Source organism: Culex quinquefasciatus, chromosome 3, assembly GCF_015732765.1.
Source record: "Culex quinquefasciatus strain JHB chromosome 3, VPISU_Cqui_1.0_pri_paternal, whole genome shotgun sequence".
In the NCBI taxonomy this organism is placed as follows: domain Eukaryota; kingdom Metazoa; phylum Arthropoda; class Insecta; order Diptera; family Culicidae; genus Culex; species Culex quinquefasciatus.
Genome location: NC_051863.1, coordinates 90,700,710 through 90,715,448, shown reverse-complemented (window position 1 = coordinate 90,715,448; position 14,739 = coordinate 90,700,710). Strand labels below are relative to the sequence as shown.

Below are 14,739 nucleotides of genomic sequence, written 5' to 3'. Positions count from 1 at the left end.
TGTGTGTGTGTGTGTGTGTGTGTGTGTGTGTGTGTGTGTGTGTGTGTGTGTGTGCAACCAACCAAACGGGACCACGCGGCCGCCTCTTACAAATTGAGTTGTTTCCATGTATTTTAGATTTGACATCCTATACATGCAAATAACTCGCATAGGCATTTGGAAGGTGTTAGCTCTGCCGAGCTTCGGTGACCCATTTCTACGCAGGCTAGCCGTGCGCGAGGTACTTCAGCTTGAATCGACAAGCCCCGCCCTAAAGAACGTTTGCATCAATCGGATTCAAACGTTATTTAGAACTTCTGAACCCTTGTCAAATGGACAAAAACCCAGCGCGTATATAGTTTGTAGTAATAGTATTCCTAATTCACCAATCCAAAGAACGGGGGATCGAACCCCGGTTAGAGCGACTTTGATGTTTCGTTCATGTTTAGAGTTCCAAAAAATCATATTTCCTTAACTTTATCGTTTGGAGCAGATGGGAATCGAACCCAGCATCATTCGCTTACAAAGCGAATAGCGTAGCCAGTCAGCAACGGCTGCTCCATATTTCCAATTGGAAGTTTCTCACCCGAAAAGCAGCACCGGCTGTTACAAATGTTTGACCCAAAAATGAAGTTTCTCATCTAATTTTTCAGATTTTCATAAAATTCCGTCCAAAGATACAAAATTTCATACGTTTACATACCCATTCCAGCCCTCAAAATTGTATGGAGACTTGTATGGAAAAACAAATGATGCAAAATTGCTTCTTTTGACATAGGGAATGCAAAGAAAAGTCGATTGAAAATCGGACCAGTAGTTTCCGAGTTATGATCAGTTGAACACTTTCAGTTTATCCAGCTACAACCCAACACCACCTCTAGACGGGGTTCGATCTAATAATTCGCCAAAAATCAATGTTTTAACCAATTTACGTGTGACTTGTTTTATGTGACTTTACCAATGTTTAAAAAAATGATTGTTTTTCTTGGCTGTGTTTTTCACCAATATTTTCTGTACTTTTTTCTATTGTCTATAGTCTGAGACATTTTTAACAATTTAAATGATAATGGTTTGTTCTAAAGTAAAAAAATGAAAAACATACAAAAAATAATGAAAAATTTGCTGTAAAAAACATTTGTCATAAGGTGCTAGAATAGGCCAAAAACTACTAAAAACAAATATCAACTAAACAAGAGAAATGCAAATATATAAACTAAAACTGAAACAAAAACAACATAAAACAAGAGAAGTAAAGTTTTTAGTAAAACAACAGTTGCTCAAAATAACAAGGTTTGAGTTCACTTGAAAAAGTGAAAAAATCGAAAAAAAATGGGCAACAAAGGGTTAACACAAAATCAAGCTCATCGATTTGATTTCTTTGAGATTGTGTATCTCAGAAACAAATTGCTCGATTTGAAAGTTTCAGAGAGAAAATTGTACAAAATTTCTTGGCTCTTCAAAAATATTTTTTAGGAGTACTTTAAATTCCAGAAGTATTATTTTAAAATGAAAAGAAACCAAAATAAATTTAAATTGCACTTTTTCGTTTTTTTTTCTTCAAAAAAAATCATATCTCCTACACAGCAAAAAATCCGATGGTAAAATCGCATGCGAAAGCATGCACATCACCTTCGTCAAAATAAACATTTAATATTATTGGGGTTATTCAAACCCAGCACCAACAGTAAGGACTGGCGCCTTAGCCCACTCGGCCATCAGACCGATGAAAAGTTGTTAGGATAAACGCATATATGAGCTTGACATTTCGGTCAGGTAGGTTTCCCATACTGATGGGCTACATATTTCAGGGTGTAAAATTACATTAAATTGCATAAAATAATGCAATATTTATTTTAACGAAAAAAAAAACGGAATCGACGTAACTGTAGTGGGTCGACACATGCAACGTATCATTTAACGCTGACTCAAATTACAACACTTGAGTCAGTAACAAATTATGTATGTTCTACTTCTTGGGCGACCTTCTTGTGGCCCACATTCTGTGACACTTTGAAGTCAGCAGTTGCTTTCCGTGTTGTGTTTAACACTGACCCTCTTTGATGGGTACCAGATGTTGACAAACATGCACCAAGCACTTTGTTATATTCAAGCGACCACCGAAAGAGTACTCGATGGTAAATAGCCAAAAAGTAGGTGTGGCTTATTAGCCATCTTTTTCTAGGAATTCACCACAGCCAACAAGGCTTAAGTTTAAGTTAGCAATAAGTTTGAAGTTAAAATAAAGATCATTCCTAGTTCCACCGTCAACCGTGTTAGATGTCTCATTTGTATCACCTTACCCTCCATACATAACATGGCGATCCTGCCAGCTCTAACAAAAGTTTTTCTTTTTCGGGAATTCAAAGCTTAAAGTGAAGACTAAAAGTGAATGAAATATTCACAACAGTGATTTATGCCAGTGTAGTGAATTGTAAAGTAGCAAAAGCATTAAAATGAGTTGGTTTAGCAGTGAAGTGAATACTGTTAAAATTACAGATCATGTAAGCGCCATCGCGCTTGTGGTACTAGCTGCATCAGCAATAATTTACATGCTGGGTAAATTTTTTGCCAAACACGTGCAAAGAACGGCAACGGGCGCCGCGAGTCGTGAGACTAGGTTGAATAATATCGCTACGCAGCGATAAGTGAACATTGATTTAAACAAAGAGAAGAAAGTTTGTGAATAAACATTTAAAATCAAATTGAAGAAAAAAAAAATCAGTAAAAAAAAAGCATGATGAACATGAAGAGTGAAAGTGAAAAATTGAAAATTAATATCTAAAAAAAAGGAAGCAGGATGAACACAAAAAGTGGAAGTGAAAAATTGAAAATTAATATTTAAAAAAAAATTTTGTGATGATATTGATGACAAAAAAAAATATCACAACAGCAAGAGGAGCGTCGGTTGTGAGTACGGTCCGTACTACCACAATCCGGATGTAGACTCTATCCTGAAAACAAGAGAAATAAGACAAATCAGGGAAGCGCCGGTTGTGGGAACGGTCGGTTCCATCACAACCAGGTTGCAGGCCCTTGGCAATTCAACAAGCATCAAACATCAAATGAGCAGGAGAGCAATGGTTGTGGGAACGGTCGGTTCCGTCACAACCCGATAAGCAGGCCCTGGGAAAATGATTGGATCAACTGGAGATGTCCGAATCATCAAAGCGTGAGAATACTTTAAATGGAACTACATTTTGAAAAGTTATCAAAAATATTAAATAATTTATCAAAAGCTCCAACTAGGAGGTATAGAAATAGTACATTAATTGCCAAATTACACGAGGCTAAACAAGTATATAATGCAGCAATAATCGAGATAGAACTCTATAAGGAGTCGGAACAATTACAATTATTGAAGAATTTAAGATTTCTCTACGGAGAAGCATATACAAAACTTACGGCACGGCTCGATAATAATATTGAGCCGCTTTCTTTTAAAAATTTAGTGAACGTAATACTAACAATTAATAAGCTATACAGAAAGGTAAAAATTTCGAATACTTTAGATTTGTCATTAGCTATTCGCGTCGTGGGTAAATACGACGGCGACGCAGCCGAGTTGGAAAACTGGCTCAACGACGTGACGGTTCTCCGAGCGGGGCAATCAACTGTCGATGAAGCGGTGTTTGTTCAATTTATGAACAACCGTTTAACTGGTGCCGCCCGCGGTGAGTTAACGGGAATAGCTACCATTATAGAAGCACGAAATACCTAAAGATCGCGATTTGGGATTAAATTAACCCCAGTTGCCGTGACAGCCGAGTTACGGGGGTTGAAACAAAAGGCAAATCTTTAGTCGATTTCGGGGATGAAATCGAGAAAGTGGCAGCTAGGTTAGCCGCAGCGTGGGTATCGAAACAACCACAACTTTTCCCAACTGAGGCAGCCACGTGGCCCATAGTCGAACCAATTGCTGTAGAAGCTTTTATAAATGGTCTTAAGGATCAATCGAAAGTATTGCAAATGCGGTCAAGAAATCCGGAAACCTTAACCAAAGCATTGTCGGATGCTCTGGAGATACATGCGCAGCCCATGCCCGAGGAAGTCATGTGGACCTATGCCAGTTATAGTAACCCAGGTAATAAGGCTGGTACAAATATTTTTAAAAGTTTTTGTCACCCCCCCTTCAAAATTGGCCCGAAAAATCAGGGGGCAAAATAAATATTTTTACAATAAACTTCAAAATTTCAATGAAAATTCAAGTGCAACCAGCTGAAATCAAATTAAATTGCATTCTCCTGCGTTTAAAATCAATTTTAGCATGTTTGGGTTTATTAAAAAATCTTAATATTTTTTGAAAATTTTCGATGCAAAATCTTTTTTTTCGATACAATTTTTGTTTTTGTCAGATCTTAGATATTTTGAAAACTAATGATTGCAAAACAACTGAACTAGTGTAAAATGCATTTTAAAACACTTTTTTCATTTAAATGTGAAGACAATGGCTTGTTATTTAAATTTTTATATTTTTTTATTTTTTGCCCCCCCCTTGACCTCGGCCAGGGCCGAGGGACTTTTTAAATATTTGCATCGGCCTAATAAAAACAGAGGAAATCGTGGTTATCAAAATAACCAAAATAGAAACTATGAACAACAAAATGGTAATCAGCAAGGTTACAATAACCAGCAGCAGCAAGGCTACAACTCGAATCGAGGCCACCGTGGAAATCGAGGTTATCAACATAACCGAGGAGGTGGTAATCGAGGAGTTGCTAACGTGGTATCAAACCAGATCCTTCGAAAATTGAAATAATTAAAAAATGGAGCAGCCCTAAAACGGCTGATGAAGTAAAGAAATTGTAGCTTTTTCTAATTACTATAGAAAGCACATCAAAAATTTCAAACAAACAAGAAAAGGTGTAGATTATGAGTGGTCGGAAGAATGTGAAAACAGTTTCCAACATTTGAAAAATTGTTTTATTACTCCACCAATATTAGATTATCCAGATTTTTCGGATAAAAACACATTTACTTTACAAACAGATGCATCAGGAAAAGCTATTGGTGCTGTTTTAAGCAACCAAAATGGTAGACCTATTGCATTTGCGAGTAAAGCATTGAATAAAGCTGCGATAAACTACAGCACAATTGAAAAAGAACTACTTGGAGTGGTTTGGGCAATCAGACATTTCAGACCATATTTGTATGGGAGAAGATTTGATGTTTATTCAGACCACCGTCCTTTAGTTTATTTATTCACATTAACTGACCCTTCGAGTAGATTAACCAAATTTCGGTTAGCACTCGAAGAATATAAATTTGATGTCATATACAAAAAGGGATCAGAAAACGTGATAGCGGACGCGTTGTCACGTATTTCCAGGGCCCCGGTGATGGCCTGATATGAGCTACCGAACAACATTGGCAATATGGCGTCGTTTGTTTACAAACACAAGATTGTTTGTTGACGAACCGAAAAATTTACTTTTTTGGTAAAAAAATTATAACCATTGTGAAATAACATTAAGTCTTCCAAAACCGACAAAATTTCGCAAAATTCTAGACCAGAATTTGTTTTATTATTATTTTTCAGTTTAAACCTCTTTCATCGCGATTCTGATCAAGATTGCACATCAAATCATCGTGCCTTTAGTGTATCTTTATTGTTTACATCGATTCGCTGTAGATTCGTGTTTGAATTTTGAAATTTAGCATAAAATAAAATAAGTTGCAGAATTTCCAACTTCAGCCATGTGCAACAATTTCCACATCACCCATGTGGGAAACCGATAATGGGGCAATTCATGCGTTCCAAACTGTCAAAATTCCAAAACGTCATTGCCAATCTTCGGTTCGCTGCTTTTGTTCGTGTTTGAAGTTTCGGGCCTAGACTCTGCGTATTTCTATTGAAGATCTCCAGGCACTTACGCCTCAAATAAATTTTGTGTGTACAAGAGCACAAAATAAAAATAAAATTAAATCAGCTGAGAAAAATGAAGATAAAAGTAAGGTTGCAACAGATTACATACAAATCCAAATTGGAAGTAATGAAAATGAATTTAAGATTGAGGATGGAACTCTGATTATTAACCCTAAAACGTCAATATCTCACCTACGGGGAGTATTGAAACGACTAGTGGTGTTTACAGAAAAGAATCCGATAAAAGGCCTAGTCGTGCAAAATACGCAGACATATAAAAAAATAAAAGAGCAAATAGAAGCTCTAAAAATAAATGGTATACCACCTATCATTGTAATAGGAAATGAAATAAAACATGTTGAAAATAAAGATGAGCAACAACTCATCATTAATAATTACCACATATTGCCAACTGCAGGGCATGCTGGTATAAAACGAACACAAAATACCATCAAACAAAGATATTACTGGAAATCCATGGACCAGGATATCTCAAATTTTATTAAAAAGTGTGTGAAATGCCAACAAAATAAGTCTTTCCGCACAAAAGTACCTATGACAATGACAAGCACAGCAAAAACTGCTTTTGAAAAAATATTTTGGACATTGTTGGTCCATTATTACCAGACGCCTACGGGAATCAGTACATACTGACTACCCAGTGCGATCTGTCAAAATTCATAACTGCAACGCCAATTATTGACAAGTCAACAAATGCAGTGGCCAAAGCATTTGTTGAAGCAATAATTTTAAATTATGGCGTTCCCGACCAAATATTGACGGACAGAGGTACAGAATTCATGTCCTCTGTTTTCACAAAAATTTGTGATATGCTGAAAATTGAGAAACTCAATTCAACAGCATATCACCATGAAACAATTGGAGCGTTAGAAAATTCGCATAAAGTGCTTGGGAATTGTCTACGAATCCAAACAAATAATTCTTATGGATATTGGTCTGCTTGGGTGCCGTATTATAAATTCGCTTATAATACAACTGTGCACAGCACAACCAGTAAAACTCCATACGAGTTAGTATACGGAAAATTGTGCAATCTTCCAACTGAGTTACAAGGAGAAACAGAAATAAGTCCTGTGTATAACATAGATGACTATTCTGCTATTCTAAAATTTAAAATTCAAACATCGCAAAAACAAGCACGCGATTGTTTACTAAAAGCCAAACAAAACCGAACAAAAAAAGACACAAACAAAACTGATCGTTATGTTATTAACGATCTAGTTCTTGTAAGAAATGAAACAGGTTCAAAATTAGAACAAAAATTTGACGGACCATACAAAGTCTTGGAAGATTTATGTGTAAACCTAAAGATTCAAATTAATAATAAAATAGATATTATTCACAAAAATAGAGTTAGAAAATTCATTTAAAAAAAAGAGGGAAAGAAGACAACAACAAAAAATAATAAAAATAATAATAATAATAAAATTGAAAAATACAAAATTTCATATTTCTATTGTAACAAAACATAAACACACACACACATGAATAATATTGTAAAAAGACACATATATTGTACACACACACATATAAATAATATTGTAACAAGACACATATATTGTAACTCTATTATAGTTACACACTAAATCATAAAACATTAAAAATAATCACTATAGGATAATTTTTAATTTCTCCAAGAAGAGGCGTGTAGTGGGTCGACACATGCAACGTATCATTTAACGCTGACTCAAATTACAACACTTGAGTCTGTAACAAATTATGTATGTTCTACTTCTTGGGCGACCTTCTTGTGGCCCACATTCTGTGACACTTTGAAGTCAGCAGTTGCTTTCCGTGTTGTGTTTAACACTGACCCTCTTTGATGGATACCAGATGTTGACAAACATGCACCAAGCACTTTGTTATATTCAAGCGACCACCGAAAGAGTACTCGATGATAAATAGCCAAAAAGTAGGTGTGGCTTATTAGCCATCTTTTTCTAGGAATTCACCACAGCCAACAAGGCTTAAGTTTAAGTTAGCAATAAGTTTGAAGTTAAAATAAATATCATTCCTAGTTCCACCGTCAACCGTGTTAGATGTCTCATTTGTATCACCTTACCCTCCATACATAACATAACACCTTATAATGTGGCCCTCTTAAACCTTGCGGTTTCGTCTACGGATCCACAGGCGTGTATCGTTCTTTTTGCGACAAGACTCCGCCTCCCGGGTCTCCTAAGTGTGAAGGTATGGCACGGGGAGAGGACACCGAATACCTGTATTAACACTTAGAATTTTTTGTGTCTGCCTATTTATTTTACACCTAGGCCTTCTACACGCAGCTGGATTACTACTTTTTTAGCTGTGTAAACCAGATTTTGCACCATCACTAAAGCTCCGAAGGTGTCTTTTTTAGTCCCCTAAAACATAAAAAATCTGATTTTTTGCTTTGCCCAAGACACCAAATCGATCAGAAAATCCCTTGTCAAGATATAGAAATTCATTCATCTATATATATAAAAAATTTCGACGGTTTTGTTCGAACGCGAATCAATTCAACACGGAAAGTCGGATCGAGGTGCTCTTTGTTGCGTTGGGTTCGTATAAGTCCAAGGAAGGTTCTCACGCCAAAAAAGTTACAACTTTGGCCACTCTGGAACCGATTCCGGAAAATCTGCAGATTGTATGGGAAAAGCTGCGTAAAATCAAATTTTGATCACAGGAGGCTGAATATGCAAACAAGCAAGAAACGTCAACAAACGAAAAAAGGGCAGGACGAAGTTTGCCGGGAAGAGCTTGTTTGCATATAAATTTAATATGACCAGCCCCCAGAATTGTATGGACATTTGTATAAAAAAAAAAAAACGAATGATGCAAAATTGCTTCTTTTGACACAGAGAATGCATGGTGCATTAGGGTGTAATATGGTTGTATGGAAAAAAATAAAGTTGTCCAAATTTAGTGAGCACAGCACTTTCTCAGTTCCTTTTGGGGTCCTAAACAACACCCCAAAGTTTGGGACCGATTGGTTTAGTCCTCACTTTGCGCAAAGCGAATCAATTTTCCATATAAATTTGCATGGAAAAAAACATTTTTTTGGATTTTGATATTTATCAAATCCACGTTTCATGCTATATCAAAACCGGACCCATATTCGGATGCTCTGAAATTTTCCCGAAGAGAGATAGTGCTAGCTTGCTCCTGAAAGAAGATATAGCGTCCTCAAAACTCGTCTAAAACGTGATTTTCGAGCAAAAAACACGTTTTAGACGAGTTTTGAACACGCTGTATCTTTTTTTAGGGGCAAGCTAGCACCATACTCTCTTCGGGAAAGTTGTAGAGGACATTTCAGAGCATCCGAACATGAGTCCGGTTTTGATATGAGCATGAGCATGAGCATGAGCATGAGCATGAGCATGGTTGACTGCCAATGAGCTGCTACTCCGTTATTGACAGATCAGCTGAAGTTAAACAATGAATCAAAAATGATTAGTGGGAGCCAACCATCCGTTCACTGTTTAACCTCTGAAGATCCCTGCTTTATTAGTCAATACCGGCGCCCTCCCAAGAAGCCTGCAGTTCAACGAAAGGGAGGAATGTTAGTCCGATAGTTGAAGTTGCAGACTCATCAAGCACACAGTTTTTCGCTATATACTTGTTGATACCGCTTGAGACCGTTGAATCCACAGCATCTCCTTCAAGCATCACGTGATTATTATTTTTTGAGTTAGTAGGATAAGGTATTGGCTTTTCGATGCCTCCCGAGCTACGATGCTATGGGGAGGACTTTCATAACAGACCCGTCGGCGAGCCTTCCGAGCAACGATGCTATGGGAAGGTCTTTCTGGTTAACACACAAAATCACTCACTCACAATTATTTCACTCCACTATTAATTATTCCAAAATGTCAGTGCGTCTTTCGATCATTATATAGAAATGGCTTTTTCACCATAAAAATAAAACCTAAATCGAAAAAATTATACACAATTTACCCGACGCCGTGCCTTCCGATCAACGATGATATAGGAAGGGCTTTGAAAATCACAAAACAATTAATTAAGATCACAAAAAACACTAATTACTCAACGAAAATTACGCTCAAGACACAAATAATTCAGTAAGGCATGCTATTATTCGATTACCACAATCACTCACCCCAAACGAATAGTGACACAAAAGCACAAAAAAAAATTAACCTGCATAATCACGACTTCGCGTCCCCACTTCCAGCGATTACCACAATCAATCACCCCATACGAATAGCGACACAAAAGCACAAATAAAATAAACCTGCATAATCACGACTTCGCGTCCCCACTTCCAGCGCACCAATGATGCTATTATTCGATTACCACAATCACTCACCCCAAACGAATAGCGACACAAAAGCACACAAAAAAAAATAACCTGCATAATCACGACTTCGCGTCCCCACTTCCAGCGCACCAATGATGCTATTATTCGATTCTCCGAACATGAGTCCGGTTTTGATACAGCATGAAACGTGGATTTGATAAATATCATAATTCAAAAAAATGGTTTCCCCATACAAATTTATATGGAAAATTAAATCGCTTTGCGCAATGTGAGGACTAAACCAATCGGTCCCAAACTTTAAGAAGTTGTTTAGGACCCCAAAAGGTTCTGAAAAAGTGCTGTGCTGGAAAATCGATTTTGGTATTACACCCTAATGGTGCATGGCAAAGTTTCATCCAAATCAAAAAAATGAAAAGTTAAAAATCGTGAAAAAAATTGCGAAATCGTAGAGAACTACTCTTAATATTAAAAAAAGAAAACTTATGAAAACTTGTTTTGAGCAATTACTGCTACGCCCCCCCCCTCCTGACGCTATTCAACACGATTTGCAGCGCCAATTCAAAAAGTGTAGTCTCCTGTTGCACCAATGTAAAATATATATATAAAAAAAACGAAGTTGACTTTACATCTGTCGGCTGGTACTAGACCAACAACTGTCTTCCTTTTAACTGCAAGGACTTCGCCGCCCTGTTTGAGTAAGGCACAGAGCGACGGCGCCGGATACCCATATTTACAGTTAGAATTTTAGAGCGTCCACCGCGGGATTCGAACCAGCAAAATATATGTAAATATACCAAAGTATTATTTACTGAGTTTAAAGATTGACTGTTAGCGCCCTTTCGCAATCTAAACAAGCACCCCATGCGCCCCTTTCGAGAAAACCCTCCCCTTTCGAAAATCCTGTGCACGGCCCTGGAACCAGCATGTACCATTAGGGTGTAATACCAAAATCGATTTTCCAGCACAGCACTTTTTCAGAACCTTTTGGGGTCCTAAACAACTTAGTTTGGGACCGATTTTAGTTCACATTGCGCAAAGCGATTTAATTTTCCATATAAATTTGTATGGGAAACCATTTTTGAATTATGATATTTATCAAACCACGTTTCATGCTATATCAAAACCGGACTCATGTTCGGATGCTCTGAAATGTCCTCTACAACTTTCCCGAAGAGAGTATGGTGCTAGCTTGCCCCTAAAAAAAGATACAGCGTGTTCAAAACTCGTCTAAAACGTGTTTTTTGCTCGAAAATCACGTTTTAGACGAGTTTTGAGGACGCTATATCTTCTTTTAGGAGCAAGCTAGCACCATACTCTCTTCGGGAAAGTTTTAGAGCACATTCCAGAGCATCCGAATATGGGTCCGGTTTTGATATAGCATGAAACGTGGATTTGATAAATATCAAAATCCAAAAAAATGTTTTTTTCCATGCAAATTTATATGGAAAATTGATTCGCTTTGCGCAAAGTGAGGACTAAACCAATCGGTCCCAAACTTTGGGGTGTTGTTTAGGACCCCAAAAGGAACTGAGAAAGTGCTGTGCTCACTAAATTTGGACAACTTTATTTTTTTCCATACAACCATATTACACCCTAATGTACCATCGATTCAAATGGACTCAACTCTCCACCTTCACCGGGAAACTGCCCGCGAGTCGCTCAATAGATTACCTCCTCTGAAATAACCAGAGAAAGGTTCTTCCTTCTGTCACGGACACCCCTAAAGGATAGAAGCAATGTCACATTGTCACGTCCCTGCCCCTGCCACACACTCACAATAATCAATTAAAAACGTAAACAAACCCCAAAGCACAGTCACATAAACAAACGCAGGCCGCAACCAGCACCAACGCGGATTTGTCAGTTTTTCTCTCGCTCACCCCCTCCGGAAACACCAAGAAAGTTTCATCCAGTTGTAATCACCCGTGAATACGACAAACGTAAACAAACACACACGCACACAATCGCGAAAACAATGTTCCCCCACAAATCAGGATTCCAATCACGCGACACCAAAACCAAAACAAACTTAACCAGCGGTGTTTTCCTTCACCGAGAACTCCCGTGTCCTGTCAAATCCACCGAAATCGTTCCGGCGTTGATCCGTGTCAAGACAGCACCTGCAGGAGGAGAAGGAGGAAGGAGGCCAAGTGACATTAAGGGCAAGTGGATTCCTCTTCTGGGTGCAGCTGCTTGGCCTGAACATTCCTTGCATCCGCCTACACTGAGCGGAACTTTTTCTTCACCCCAGCCACCAAAACAGAAGCAATCACTTAACCACAATATATCGCGGCTCCCGAACGCCACGGACCGAACGAACACACACCCTCGGCCACAGAACGTACTCACAACCCGCGGCGATTCGCGGACTACAATTTATCCGCGGAAAACTACTGCGCGAAACGTAAACCAACCAGCCCGCCACGAACGCAAAAACTGTCTGTCTGCCGATTGCCGATTCCTGTCACGACATGTCTCGCGCGTTGCGTGCGAGCAGTGAACGAAAGAAGAGAGAAGAGAGAGAGCGAGCGCGTGGGCTCATTTTTGCACTTTTCGATGAAATTTTATGTGCGGTAAAATACTGTTTAATGTGATTAGTTTAACTAGTGTATTTAAAGTAAATTAAAGTGCAAAAAAACTCAATAAAAATTTCCATTAGCAAAAATGGCATTTTGTGGAGGAGTGAAAATTTTGCTAAGTCCAACGAAAACATGATGAAAAATAATTGTATCATCTCATAATTGACAGGTCGGTTTTTTTTCTAAGTCCCAAAATAATTGGGCATTCGAAATTCTGCTAAGTCCAGCGAAAACAAGATAAAACTAGAAAATATCATCTCTTGATGGAGAGGTCGAATTTTTTTAAGTCCCAAAATAATTTGGCTTTCGAAATTTTTCTAAGTCCAGCGAAAACTTGATCAAACATCAAAATATCATCTTATGATAGACGGGTCGAAATTTTTTCAAAGTCCCAAATAAATTAATTTTCGAAATTCTGCTAAGTCCAACAATATCAAAAAGAAATGAAAATAAAACATTTGATGATCCACTGTCTAGGAACATAAAAAGTATCATGAAATTCGGCGGCATTTTTTTTAGTTTTTGGAACAAACAAAAATCATGCCATGTTCACAAAAACAACTCAAGTTATTTTTTTTGTTCGTCCCATGATGCGACTTTCTGCCCGGGTAACCGAACATGGCCACGAACATAAATTGTTCGAGGTGTATCTGCGAAAAATCTTGTTGAGTTTATTTGACCAACAATGCCACATCAAGTTTAGTTTATAGTAGCAAACAACTGAAATCTTCCAAAAATCATATCAAGTTCATAAAGTAGATTTTGATCCCAAAAATAATTTTATTGGTTTTTAATGCACCTCGCCACTATTCAGACCCCCCTTCTTTCTCTTCACAAATATGAGTAATATTGCAGGAATATACGCACTTACATCAAAACAAGATTTTTCAAAGTTGAAAAATTATTTTACTTTAAAAACTCATTAAAAAATTGTGGAGAAAGCGTTGAATTGCCAAAATGTCACAATAATTTTCCAAATCACGAAAAATCCAAAGTCTCTATATTCCATTTTTCAAATTAAAAATAAAAGTCTATGAAAATATTCCTAAAATTGCATAAGTCCAAAAATCCACAGTAAAATTTCAAAAAGCCTGGTAATGTTTCTTATCAAAATATTTTTCAAAATGTTGAAAAATATTCAACTGGCTGAGAGCAAAAATTTCGCAAAGTCCTGAAAATCTAATAAATTCTACCAACAATCTTGTCCTGATACGGATCCCGTAAATTTTCTAAGTGCCGGAACGATTTTTGTAGGGGGTATATCAATAATTATTAAAAACCAACTTTCGTATTTCAAAATTTCAATGAAGACGTTTTGTTAGAGACATTATTTTAGGAACAAACTGATGTTTTTGTAAAAATCGGACGAAAATTTCCTGTAATTTCGACGATTTTTCCGAAATTTTGGTTCAAAGCAAAATAAACATCAAAATAATTTATCATGTTTCCAAACTCCCAAAAATTTTCTAAGTCACAAATTTTTTTTTCATTTTCCTGCTCTCGAAAAATTTCTAAGTGTTGAAAATATTTTACTGGCCAAAAGCCAAAATTTTGCTAAGTCCAAAGAATCAAATAAATTTTACCAAAAATCTTGTCGTGATACGGATCCCGTAAATTTTCTAAGTGCCGGAACGATTTTTGTAGGGGGTATATCAATAATTATTAAAACCAACTTTCGAATTTCAAAATTTCAATGAAGACGTTTTGTTAGGGACATTATTTTAGGAACAAACTGATGTTTTTGTAAAATCGGACGAAAATTTCCTGTAATTTCGTCGATTTTTCCGAAATTTTGGTTCAAAGCAAAAATAAACATCAAAATAATTTATCATGTTTCCAACCTCCCGAAAATTTTCTAAGTCCCAAAAAAATGCTTTTTCTGTAAAAAGTAAAGAATTTAAAAATATACGCAAAAATTTCAAAGTCCAGCATAAATAAAATCAAATTTTAAAATATAAGTTCATGAAAATTATTCTAAGTGTCGGAAATTGAAAATTCTGTCAGTGACTGCAAATTTTGCTAAGTCCAGTATAAAT

The 14,739-nt window shown here is 36.9% G+C and overlaps 1 protein-coding gene across 2 annotated transcripts in view; it reads left to right on the top strand.

The window, feature by feature from the left end:
- The window catches only part of LOC6051347 (dynamin), a 515,697-nt gene that overhangs the window by 500,204 nt on the left and 754 nt on the right, over nucleotides 1-14,739 (top strand). The gene's annotated exons all lie outside the window — the stretch shown is intronic.